Raw genomic sequence first — 14,147 nt, 5'->3', positions numbered from 1 at the left:
GCTATAGTCCAGTGTAAAATAAAAAGTTTAAAAAAAAGTAAAGTTGCTGACAGTCTGCCTGCCATAGTGCCAACATGCAATACTGATGAATCAGGAGCTGGGCCTGGAACTGGATGTGGGTCCCAGCGCCCAGAATATTCAGGCGCTCCCTTGCTGTTCCCTGATGCCATCATTTGGCTTTACACTGTGATTCTTCCACTGTGGGGCGCTTGTTCCCATGTGAATTTCCACTGCCGCCCACACACCGCAACCCGGGCAGACAAGCCTCCTGCCTAGAACCAGATTCCAGGCCCCAGCGAGGACAAACAGGCTGCCACCACTACACAGGGACATCGTGGGACAAATGAAGGACCCGCACCCCACCAACATCTGGAAGCAGGCGGCCTTCAATCTCCACTCTCCTCCTATCAGAGGCAAGAGCCGCTTCTCACTCAAGCCAATTGAAAAGAGCAACATTTTGCTAACCTCCAGTCCCCCAAAGCCCAATCTGGACATTTTGGGAACCAGGGACATTTTTCTCAATAAATATCTTCTCCCCAGAGCGAGACAGCCTGCCCGTCCTCATTGCCCTTGGAAAAGCTTGTCTGTTAGATGTTCTGAGCTGCCGAGTGCCTTCCTGGTTAAACATTTATTCTGCAGCTTTTGTGGATAAATAGATCCATACATGTGTCTGCATGGTTAGGATTAAATATTAAGAAGATGCACAGGCAGAAACCTGGTCAGCCTGAATGAGATGAAACTTGGGGCACAAACGGCGGATCTGAGTGGGGAGGAAGGAGAAGTGATTAAGAGTGTCACTGTGGCCCATCAGGTCCTGGGCTGCCCAGGGAGAAAGAAGCCCTAATGTGGCTCTTCCCCGCTTCTTTTCCTCTCTTCCCGCCTTTTCCCTCCTTGCTTTCTCCTCCCTCCAAGGCGTGGAGGAGCCGCCTTCCCTTCCAGCATTCACAGCACCACTCCAAATCTGACTGCCTTTTACAATTTTATTTGATTAGGTTTTACGAGCTGACTCGCTTGATGACGACGTGGTGCAAGTTGCCGGATATGTCAGAGGCCTGGTGGAGACCGGAATTGAAATGATTCTAATTACATGTGATAATTTTTGCATTCTAACATAAAACAGTTACCCCCCCCCCAAAAGAAAATCCCATTACAATGGTTAAAAGACAAATCATTTAGCAAGTCTCTTTCTTTATTACTTTATTAGACAATTTACAAGGCAACATTTTGAACATTGGGATCGGGTGATGGCCCAAGGCTATCCAACTGTAAGTTGCGCTAAGAAAAGGGAGTTCATCTCTTGTCATTAGTCAGAAAGTCAAATGCAATCATGGGGACTCCGTTTGGCTCGTCAAATTAGCCGCTGTTTCAGGTCATTAGCATGTAGAGCATTGCAGGCATGGAGAGCAGGCCCCCAGCTCTGGAAAGCAGCAGTGAGAAGCCACCCAAGATGCTTTGGATCACCTCCTCCAAGCAGCCTCCAAACACCCCAAATCCCAGCCTCCACAACCATGGCAATACCGATGTCTGTTTAAGCCCCCGTCTATGGCATTCTGTTACGGCAGCTTGAGCAGACTAAGACGCTGACTGATACACCCTCACTTTACAGATGAGGAAACCAAAGTTCAGAGAGTCAGAGATGCCTGACCAAGGTAGCATGGCTTGAGAACGGCACGGAGACTACTGACTCCAGGGGGACCAGCGTTTGCTTTCTGGCTGCCACGGTCACATTTACGCGTCAGCTTGATGAGGCTTCAGGGATGCCCAGACAGCTGCTCAGACACTATTTCTGGGGATGTCTGTGAGGGTGTTTCCAGAAGACACTGGCATTTGAATCGACTGGGTGAGTAAAGCTCATCCTCACCCACGCAGGTGGGCATCACCCGACCCACCGAGGACCAGAAGAGAACAAAAGGGCAGAGGGAAGGCCAATTCACTCTCTCTGCTTGAACCAGGGTGTCCACCTTCTCCTACCCTTGGATATCAGCCCTCATGGTTCTTGGGCCTTCAGACTTGGACGTGGACTTGTACCATTGGGTCCCCTGGTTCTCGGGACCTTTGGGTTTGGACTAGAACCTTACGGCCAGCTTTTCTGGGCCTCAGTCTTGCAGACAGCAGGCTAGGGGACTTCTCAGCCTCCATAATCATGTGAGCCAATCCTTCATAATAAATCCCCATCTATCTACTTATCTATAAATCTATTGATATATCTAATCCATACCTACCTACCTACCCCAATCTAGCTCATCTATCTATCTATATATAGATTTATTCCCCAGTGGCTCAGCGGATAAAGCATCTCCCTGCAATGCAGGAGACACTGGAGTTGAGGGTTCTATCCCTGAGTGGGAAAGATCCCCTGGAGAAGGAAATGGCAACCCACTCAAGTATAATTTCCTGGGAAATTCCATGTACAGAGGAGCCTAGCAGGCTACAGTCCAAAGGGTTGCAGAAGAGTCAGACACGACTGAGCAACTAAACACACACAGATAGATCTATTGATCTAGCCAATCTATGCACCTACCTACCTACCCATCTCTCTATCCTACTGATTCTCTTTCTCTGGAGATCCCTGACTAACGCACGAGCTCTGCTGATCACTGGCTGTTCTCCTTCGGGCAAGTGTCACAGGTAAGGCAAGGGTCCCCAGTAAGCAGACACTACCATGCAGGCTGTTCAGTAGGAAGTGCTCTTGGGGTTGGAACTCAAGGACAAGGGGAGAAGGAAGCAGAATTGGGGAGAGGAAGAAGGTGAGCTCTGATGATGGTCCAGGAAAGGTCTCAGTGGACCCCACACAGAGCTCTGGAGCCAGAATGGCCTCTCAGAAGCATTTCGAATTAGGACAAGGGGTCAGGACATTGTCTTCCCACATCTATTGGTCACTGGATGTTGTCCGTCCCCAGAAGGGAGTGACCTTGCTGAGTCAGCCCGTAAAGAGGGCACCACTCCTGGAGTGAAAGAAAAAACACTTCCATCCTTCAAGTGGAGCAGGTTGTACACCCCAGCACCCAACACGGCAAGCTACTTAAATGGGCTGAACTGCAACATGTCTTCAGCTGCAACATGGGGCAAGCAGCGCATACAGATTGCTAATACGATGGAGGTGATTGGTTGATACTTAACGATCCGCAGGCCCCGAGCTTACGAGCTTTCCATGCACTTCAACTCACGGGGATGTTTGAGGAGTGAATGAGGTAAATCATGTAAATGCTTAGAATACTGCCTGGTATACTATTATTGCCATATATATTGTAGTAACTATTTTATTTATTTATTTATTTATTTATTTATTTATATATCTGGGAGGCCCTGCACTGGGTCTTCCTTGCAGTGCACGGGTTTCTCTAGTGTCCTGTGGTACATGGGATTCTAGTTCCCTGAGATCAAACCTGCATCCCCTGCACTGGAAAGAGGATTCTTAACCACTGGGGCACCAGAGAAGTCCACCCTCTATTATTATGTTAAATATCACGCATGTATACGACTGCAGCCATCTCTTCACCGGCCTCACAGTGGCCAGAAAGAGCTCTCAATAAGGCCACTATCGCTAGGTTACTCCCCAGCTCTGAATTCTTCCAAACACATCCCTATGACTTTCTAGGCACAGCCCATCCCCAAAGGCGTTTGCTAATCTCGGCCCCTCTATGCCTCACACTTCCCCAGCCTCATGGCCCAGTGGATTTAACGACTTTCTATATAACTTTCTACCTCTGAGCCTTCAAACATGCCATTCCACCTGGAATACATACCTGATCGCCTCCCCCATATGATGAATTCCAACTTCTTTCTCAAGACTCAGCTCGGGTATCACCGTGTTTTGGAAGCCCTCTTGGCGCTCCAGGCTGCTCGGATGCTTTTCCCAGACCCCAGTGCCACCTGAGCTTGCTCCAATCATGCTACCTGGTTTATTTTTCCTTTTTTTAACATATACACGCTGCTGTGTTTCTTTTTATTTATTTGTGGCTGTGCTGGGTCTCTGTTACTGCATGCAGGCTTTCTCTAACTGCAGATAGTTTGGGCTACTCTCTAGTTTCCATGTGGTGGCCTCTTTTGTTGCAGAGCGCAGGCCCCAGGTGCACGGGCTTCAGTAGCTGTGTCTTGCTGGCCCTTGAGCACGCACGTTTCAGTCATTCTGACTCACAGGCTCAGTAAGTTGCAGTGCACAGGGTTAGTCGCTCCATGTCATGTGGAATTTTCCCAGGCCAGGGATCAAACTCAAGTCTCCTGCCCTGCCAGATGGATTCTTATCCTCTGACCCACCAGGAAAGTCCTACCTGGATTCTGATTATCCACTGGACACCATTCTGTCTACTCTATCGGACATTGGGTTCTATGAGGCCAAGGCAGCAAGAGTGTTTTTGGATTCCAAAAGAACTGTCCAAGAATAAAAAAAAAAAAATTCTCCATTCCCAGCCCTCATTTCGGGGTTGGGGGGTGGGAGGCTGGCACACAGAGTAGTTTGATCAGGAAACACTCACTGCATGAAGGAATCTTTCTAGGAAAAGCTCAGCCCTTTCTAGGATAAGTGTGGGGACTTTTCTCCACGTCTCAATGGAACCTACCTAGAAATTCAATTTGAAACCCATGAAAATTGGCTGCAAATTTACTAACCCCTAGAGATGCAGATGAGCGAAACCAGGCAAATGGCTTCTATTGTCATCGGTAACGGCTGTTGTGTTTTGAATAAGCATTTTTATAACTTGCAGACTGGGTCACGTGCTCGCAAAACCTGGAGGCAAGGAGGTCTGCCGTCCAGTGTCCCTCCTGGCTCCTGCGGGCTGCATGTCCCTGGGAGAGTCACCTTCCCGCTCAGAACCTAGGATTCTTCCCATGTGAAATGAGAGCTGGAGCTGAGCTGAGCTCTAAACACAGACCTCCAGCTCCAAACAAACATGCGACTTCCCCGCGGTCCAGTGGTTAAGAATCTGCCTTCCATCGCAGGTGACACGGGTTCCATCCTTGTTTCCGGGAAGATCCCACCTGCCGAGGGGCCACTAAGCCCGTGGGCCACAACTACTGAGCCGGCGCGCCCAGAGCCCGCGCTCTGCAACAAGAGAAACCACCGCAGTGAGAAGCCTGTGCACCGCAGTGGAGAGGAGCCCCAGCTCGCTGTAACCGCAGAAAAGCCTGAGCGCAGGAACGAAGACCAGGGCAGCCAAACAAATCAATTTTTAAAGAAAGAATGGAATTTCTTTAAAAAAAAAAAAAAGCATGATTTCTACAGCTCTTTAGCTCATCAAGTCTAAGACTTCCTGTTCACACCTGAGAGCTTCTTAGTGGTTCAATCCCCAAGTCTTCACCTGGTTGGCACTCAAAGCCACCGGCAGCATCGGTCCCAGCTTTCTGTCTTGACCCATCTGCAAATGCACCCCCTGCAGGCCCAGAGACATAGGCCACCTCCCACCTCCCAGCCACACCCCCTCCCTGGTCCTCACTTCCATTGTTTCTCCTCCCTAACCCCCTACCTCTCTCCCTTGCACCCTGGGCACCATGTGCCAGGTATACAGTTGGTGCTCAAAAAGCACTGCACGATGTTTATTTCATGGCAGGCCAAGTATGGGTTGAACTGTGTGCCCACAAAATATGTTGGAATCCTAACCCTTGGTACCCGGGTCAAGCACTCATCTACCCATTCAATGTTCCCCCAAGTGCCCGCTGTGTACCAGGTACTGTGCCTGGCAGGGGAAGAGGATGCTAACCCAAACAGACACGGCTCACATCCTGGGGAGCACTCTGTCTGGGGCTTAACAGACATGCAGCCTGTCTTTGCTCACCAGGTGTCGGAGGACTGGGCAGGGATGAGCCCCACTGTGAGCCAGACTTCATCGAGGGGACCTGTGTGCACAAGTGGGCTATGAACCTCCCCGGGGGACTAAGCACTGGCTTGTGAGACTGGGTCTGTGAAGATCAAAACAGAATCATGTCCAGCTTGCCCCGTGGAGTGGACGTGGGCCTGTCTGCCGGGTATCTGTCTATCTGTAAGAGTGAGCGAGGCTGAATCCCAGTCCTGGGCACCCCAGCACCGCAGCCCCCGGCTTTAGCACAGGAGGCCCAGCCACCAGCCAGCCAGATCCACCGCCTCTGGGGTCAGCAGAGCTGTGACCCAAGGGCGTCTCATCTCCGGCGGCTTGGCAGTGGGTAATTGCACAGCCACCTGCGGCCGCTGGGCCGGAATCAATTTTATCCACTCCATCCATCCGCCAGCAGACAGCGCCCTCCACTTCCCGTAGCCCTGAAAATACAGCCTCTGGGGGTTCTGGCAATGGGGGAGCAGTCTGGCCACCACCTCCCAGTCAGGCCAGTGTGCGTGCCCAGTCTGGATCTGTTCCAAAACCCTCATCTGGGTTATTGATACTCATAATAAATAGTCGTCATTACCAAGTGCTCATGATGGCCAGGTTCACACTCAGCTCATACAAGGCTCACCTTTCATTCCATCCTCACAGCAACTCTACAGGCAGGAACAAGTGTTCCCACTGAACAGATGAAGATACTGAGGGTCAGAGAGTAGATGATGTTGCTGGATTCTGTTCCATGTAGTTCCAAAGCTTCATGTTCTAACTGGGAGCCAGGGAGGTGCCTTGTGGGCAGGGCGTCATCCCAAGGTCCTGACTCCAAGAGAAGTGGGGCATGCGCCAGGGTGATACCTGAAGATTCTCGGGCCCAGAGGCAAGAAGCCCTTCTTTGTATTGCTTTTCAATGGGGCTGTGTGACCTCCACCAAGTTGCTTCACCTCTCTGAACCTCAGTTTCCTTGTCGGTAACAGAGGTTGAAAGGCTATGGGAGCCAGGGCAGGCTGGGGGGCGATGTCTAAACTGGAGCCTCCACCTCCCTCTGCCCAACAGTCTAATGGTACCTTCTGGTCCCTTCTGCTGCCCTCACGGTTTTCACCAGGACACAGAGAAACTATGCTTGGTGTTCAGGTTCCAGAGAAAAGTTCACTGGAACAGAGGCTCAAGGACTCTGGGCCGTGTACCTTGGTCAGTGCTGGGGGTGGGGGACCTGGCAGTCTTCACGGTGAACCTAGAGGCCACTGTCACCCCAGCTATGTCTAGGAAATATCTTCCATGTGCTTGACCCCTCCTTTATTTAACCTCACAGCAACCTCGAAGTAGGTGTGGTTATCTCCATTGTACAGGTGAGTAAACTGAGGTTCAGAGGCACTGAATGACCTGCCGAAGTCATCAAAAAAAAGCAATAACCTGGCTAGGATTGGAACTCAATTCTGTTCGATTCCAGGGTCATTATTTTTCACAGCTCTACACCTTCGCCCAAGCCTACGATGACCACCAAACCCTGATCAGCTCTTTCCACACCCCCCATGGAAGACTGAAGGCAAAAGACCACCCACTTCAGAGTCACACATAGCTGGCTCTTCATTATCAACATGAAAAGCATAAGCAGCAAAAGGAAAAATAGCAACTTGGACATTTACCAAATTTTACACTTCTGTAAACAATACCATAAAGAAAGAGAAAAGACAACTCACTAAATGAGAGAAAGTATTTGCGAATCATATATCAGATAAGGCATCTTCCTCCAAAGAAAATATACAAACGGCCAATAAGCACACTTAAAGATGTTTGACATCATTAACCATCAGGGAAATAAATGCGAGTCAAAACCACAATGAGATACCACTTCACACCCACTAGGATGACTAGAATCAAAAAGTCAGATAGTAACAAGTATTGGCTAAAATGTGGGAAAATAATCAAAACACCCATCCACTGTGGGCAGGAATGTAAAATGATGCAGTCCCTTTGAAAACAGTCTAGCAGCTCCTCAAGTTTTGGTAAGCATCATGTTCTTATATGACCCAGCAATTTCACTCCTAGGTATTTAGCCAAAGGAATTGAAAACACACATCCACACCAAAATTTCCACACATGTTCATAGCAGCTCTACTCACACAAGTCAAAAAGTGGAAGCAAACCAAACGTCCACGAACAGCTGAAAGGATACGCAAATGTGATCTATCCATACAATGGAATACTATTCAGCGATAACAAGGAAGACCTTACACGGGCTACAACGTGGATGAACTTTGAAAACACTGTGCTAAGTGAAACAATCCTGTTACAAAAGGTCACACATGGTAGGATTCCACTTATATGAAATGACCAGAAGAGGCAAATCTATAGAGACAGAAAGAAGATTGGTGGTTACCAGGAGCTAGCGAGAGAGAGGAATTAAGAATGACTGCTGGGGCCTCCCTGGTGGCTCAGTGGTAAAGAATCTGCATGCCGATGCTGGAGACACGGGTTCCATCCCTGGTCTGGGAAACTCCCACATGACGTGCGGAGCAACCAAGTCCCCACACCACGACTATTGACCCTGTGCTCCAGAGCCCAGGAGCCAGAACCACCGAGCCCACGCACTTCAGAGCTTGTGCTCCACAGCAAGAGAAGCTGCTGCAGGGAGAAGCCGGGTACTGCAGCTAGAGAGCAGCCAGTGCAGCGATGAAGACCCAGTGCAGCCAAAGACAGACATTTTTAAAACCTGCTAACAGGTTTGGGGGCGGGGGGTGGTGGGAGTGGACTTTATAGTGTTCTAATATTGACTCATGGGGATAGTTGCCCAACTCTGTGAGTAGACTAGAGACCGCTGAAATGTACCTCTGAATGCGTGAGTATTAGAGTCCGGGAGATATATCTCCATAAAGCTGCAAAGGAAAAAACCCATCTTAAGCAAACTCGAGAGCTGTGTGACCGCAGAATAAAGATTTCCCAGCTTCAAGCCTCAGTTTCCTCCTCTGTGAAATGGGTTAATAACCCAAACACCAGCTTACACCGAAATCAAGGAGAGAGTGGCTGGGACCCAGCACACAGTAGGTGCTCACCCCGCAGGAGGTTTCTTCCCGAGAGTGACAGGTCACTGGGGTCGTCCAGGCAGAAGGCCTCAAACGAAGTCCAGCCTGGCCCAGACGGCAGAACTCTGGACACAGGAGGATGCTCATTGCCCATGACATAATTGAGATGGATGGCTCGGGCCAGCCGTCAGGCTGGGAGCGGGCGGCCCGCAAAGAGGCCGTGGGGGAGCCTATTACCGTACACGTGTTAACAGCGCATCCTTTGTACCGACAGCCACGCGGGCGCGGGCAAGGGCCGCTCCCGCATTGTCTGCGCGCCGCGGCCCCGCGGTGATGAATGGGCCGCGCGCTCCCGGCCGGCCCCTCCCGGGTACCACGGGCCGAGGGTGACACTACGTGGCCGCGCTGGGAACTGCGAGCAGAGGCTGCTGACAGCGGGCGAGCGGCCCCTTCCTTCAGAGCTCCAGAGACACGGTATGCCAAGCCCTTAGGACACAGCCTGGCACATAGTAGGTCCTCAAGAAACCCAGATTATAATGATCACTACCTTTACTTTCAGGGGTGAAAACAGGCATAATCAAGTTCAAAAACTGGATAGGTTTGCCAAGTACAAGACACTCCATTCAGCTTCAGAGAAATAGCAAATACTTTTTTTAAGTATGTCCCAAATATTTCATATACTTAGCCTTCAAAAAACTCATTCATTGTTTATCTGAAATTTGGATTTAACAGGGCTCCCAGTTTTGATTTCTTTCGTTTTTGTAAGCCCAGCAGTCCTACAACGGGGTGACTTAAGACATAACACTTCACCTTTCTGGGCATCTGTAAAATAAAGTCATCCTCTGTTCCTGTACTAACAGGATTGTTGTTCAGATTAAATGAGATGATGTTCAGGACTTCCCTGCTGGTCCAGTGGGTAAGACTCCGTGCTCCTAATACAGGGGACCCGGGTTTGATCCCTGATCAGGGAACTAGATTCTACATGCCACAACTAAGACCCAGCACAGCCAAACAAATAAATATTTCTTTAATGAATAAATTAAAAAATAAAAATACATGATATATGAAAAGCAAGTAAAGAGAATCAAGGTTAAAGCTAGCGGGGGTTAAAGTTCTCATGTTCAACCACAATTCACCGAGTTTAGGGAAGAAATGGCCAAACGTTAGTGGAGGAGTCTTGTTCAATTGCTAAATTATGTCCAGCTCTTTGCAAACCCCATGGACTGTAGCGCGCCAGGCTTCCCTGTCCTTCACTATCTCCCAGAGTTTGCTCAAACTCATATCCAGTGAGCCGATGATGCCATCCAACCATCTCATCCTCTGTCGTCCCCTTCTCCTCCTGCCCTCAGTCTGGGCCTTTTCCAATAAGTCGACTCTTCACATCACACTGGAGGACTCTAACAACCACGAGATTTCACCAGAGTCAGCAAGACAGCCCCGTGCCTATGCCTGTGCTGTGCTGGCCCCTAGATCACCCTCCCAGCCTAACTCCTGTTGGTCCTCCAGGACTCAGCCTGGTGCAGGCCCTCTGACTCTCCTTCCCTCTTCGTAATCCCATCCACATGCTTCCTTGGAGAAGCAGCACCTTATTCCTCTTTGCCTGGCCAGGTACACAGTAGGTACTCGATATTTGTTGAACGGATGAATATATATGCATAGTAGTTCAAGGCTCACAGATCAGTATCTTATTCTTTCGTGGCACTGCCAAAAACGTAAGTGCTGGAGGGTGGATGGGGTCTGTTCTGCTCTCCCACTGTAGCGCCAGCATCCGAATCAAGATTGGTTGAATTCATCTGGATTGCACAGTGCATCTAGCCCTGTCCCCAGTACTTTAGCTAAACACAGTCTAAACTATTAACGTCTCACAAGCCAGGGAAGTAGGTGCTTTTATTATGCCCATTCTACAGATGAGGAAGCTGAGGCACAGAGAAGACAAGTAAAGCCCTTTGCCCAGATGACACAGCTTCATGGGGAGAAACCAGACCTAAACTAGGACACTGCACTGGCTCCAGTGCCCTCCTGCCATGGTGGCTGCACCCAGGGCCTTCAGAGTGGGGAAGACCTGGGTGTGAACGCCAGTCCTGAACTTCTCCAGGGAGTGACCTCAGCAAATCTCTTCTCTTCTCTGAGTTCCACTTCCTTCCATTCACAAAGTGGAGTGAATGAATTTCCCAACCATATAGAAAGTGTTCGGAGCAAATGCACACAGCTGGCGCTCAGTAATTGATGAGTAAGTAAGGCTGGGTGTAGAGCAAAGGGAACTCTCTTACAGCGCTGGTGGGAAGGCAAAGTGACACAGCTGCTGTGGAGGACAATATGGAGATCCCTTAAAACACAAAAATAAAACTAGCGTGGTAGTGTTTGTGTGTGCTCAGTCACGTCCGACTCTTTGTATTCCCATGGACTGTAGCCTGCCGAGCTCCTCTGCCCATGGAATTTTCCAGGCAAGAATTCTGGAGTAGGTGGCCATTCCCTTCTCCAGGGGATCTTCCCAACCCAGGGATCAAACTCCAGGCTCTTGCATCTCCTGCACTGGCAGGTAAATTCTTTACCAACAGTGCCACCTGGGAAAGCCCAGAACCAGCATACGGCCCAGCAATCCCACTCCTTGGGCACATATTCAGAGGAAACTATAATTCCAAAAGATACATGAACCCAGTGTTCATTGTAGCACTATTTACAATAGCCAGAACATGGAAGCAACCTAAATGTCTATCAACATAGGAATGGATAAAGAAGGTGTGGTACATATATACAGTGGAATATTGCTCAGCCGTGAAAAGGAATGAAATTGTGCCATTTGCAGAGTTACGAATAAACCTAGGGATGGTCATAGAGTGAAGCAAATCAGAAAGAAAAACATATCATATATTAACACAAATATGTGGGATCTAGAAAACCAGTACAGATGAACCTATTTGCAAAGCAGAAATAGAACAGAGACATAAAGAATAAACATATGAGCACCAACAGAGGAAAGGCGGGGGTGGGAGGAAGCGGGAGACTGGGATTGACGTATACACACTGCTGCTGCTGCTGCTGCTAAGTCGCTTCAGTCGTGTCCGACTCTGTGCGACCCCATAGACGGCAGCCCACCAGGCTCCCCCGTCCCCGGGATTCTCCAGGCAAGAACACTGGAGTGGGCTGCCATTTCCTTCTCCAATGCATGAAAGTGAAAAGTGAAAGTGAAGTCACTCAGTCATGTCCGACTCCCAGCGACCCCATGGACTGCAGCCCACCAGGCTCCTCCGTCCACTGGATTTTAACCAATGAGAGCCTACTGTGTAGCCCGGGGAACTCTACTCAATTCTCTGTGCGGACCTCAGCGGGAAGGACGTGGGGACAAAGAGGGGATGCGTGTATAAACGCGGCTGACGCACTTTTCTGTGCAGCAGAAACTAACACAACATTGTAAAGTGACTACACTCAAAAAAAACTTTCTTAAGCCATGGTGAGGGGAGGAGAGAGCAGCTCCTTAGTGCTGCCTATTCGCTCCACTTCTGGGGCAAAAGCAGATTTTGTGGTTGCTAATTCCTCCTCGAGACAGAAAAATAGCTGGAGAGATTTCCATTAAGATTGCCTGCAGAAATCTGTGTCCTTGGCTGGCTCCAGGGCAGGAAAGTGACTCCAAAGTGCCTTGCTCAGTGGTCCACCAGCAGAAGCTGGGAGTGGGGCAGGCAGGGAATTCTCCAGGGCCCCCATGAAGCCTCCTCCCCCACACACAGGTCAGAGGGAGAAGGATGGAATTGGGGCAGAGTGGAGTGACATCCTCTCTGCCCCAGATCCTGCTCCATCACCAGCCAATTTCTGCCAGTTTGCTCATCCACCAAAAGCCGAGGATTTTAGCCCTGGCACTGGGGTGTCAAGTGGGCTGGACCATGGACACGCAATGCAGAGTCAGAGCAATGTCGGTGCCCTATGGCTGGTCTCCTCTCCCAGGCATCTCCCTCAAAGGCATCTCAGACTTACGCCCAAGTCTGAGCTTCAGTCTCCCCATCGACATAATCATGACCCATAAGACACAACAATAACACCTCTCCTCCATACCCCACTCCCAAGGTCAAGAAACTGCCAGAAACATCTGTCATCATCAACAATCAATAGTTACTGGGAGCTCCCACTTAGCATGTTACAGGAGAGATGCCCCACCCTGATTTCAAGGTAATCATTGTCTGGGGCGTTCAGGTGGCTGTGTGGTAAAGAATCCACCTGCCAGTGCAGGAAGTGTGGGAGACTTGGGTTCAGTCCCTGGCTCAGGAAGATCTCCTGGAGGTGGAAATGGCAACCTGCTCCTAGGAAATTCCATGGGCAGAGGAGCCTGGCGGGCTACAGTCCACGGGGTGACAAACAGTCAGACACAACGGAGCGCGCACGCAGTCACTCGCCTCAATCCACGTGGCCAGTAAGAGGCAATCAAGTGACTGACGGCCCCGCAGCACTGCCCCACACCTCACATCAAACCTCACCCAAGCCTCACTGCCACGCTGCGGGTGATCATCCCCATTTTGTAAGAGAGGAAATTGAGGTTCAGAGAGGGAGGGTAACTTGCACAGGATAACACAGCACGTTGGAACACCGACTTTCTCTCCACATTCTCAGGCCAGCTGGAAGGATCTCTAGAGAGGCTGGAGGAGGAGAAGCAGGGCATCCCACCCTGACCAGCCTCCCTCCTGCAGCGGGAAGACCCCTTCCTTCAGTTTGTTCGGAAGGCAGACACCAAGTCATTCCCCTCTTTTAAAGGGGAACGAACCCTCCTGCATTGCCCTCTCCCCCAGCAGCTGCCCCCTTCCCTCCATTTCCTCCCTTCACCTCTCTCTCCCACTCTCCAGCACAAAGGGTTGCCAAGGTAACCGCATCACCAATGACTTCCCTCTTTGTCTGGGGCCCTCTGAGGAAATTTATAAGCCAAGTTGCTGCTCACTGACCCCTGATGACCCGCGCAGGGCAGTGCAGCCCTGGACCACCCCTTCAAAACCCCCTCACCCCACCCCACTCATTTCAGCAAATATACCCTGGTAGCAACAAACTCCAGGTCCCAAGATGCAGGAGGCTGGGGCTGGGAGGAGGTGTTTTGAGGAGTAACCTTTGAAAAAGACACTGCTGGAAACGCTGCAGGAAGAGATACAAGGAAAAAACATGCCATGTGCTTGACACTGGCTGGACATTGTGGACAGTTCAACTAATAACACCTACTACGTGCCTAACATTGCAAAGCACTGACAGTACCACGTACTAAGTTCTTGGGTCTTTGCTGGATACTGACAGGGCACAGCAGGTGGCTCAGCAGGTACAGAATCGTCCTGCAAAGCAGGAGATGTGGGTTCGATCCCTGGGTTGG

This window comes from Budorcas taxicolor, chromosome 17, assembly GCF_023091745.1.
Source record: "Budorcas taxicolor isolate Tak-1 chromosome 17, Takin1.1, whole genome shotgun sequence".
NCBI classification, from domain to species: domain Eukaryota; kingdom Metazoa; phylum Chordata; class Mammalia; order Artiodactyla; family Bovidae; genus Budorcas; species Budorcas taxicolor.
Note: the sequence above shows the minus strand (reverse complement) of the source record.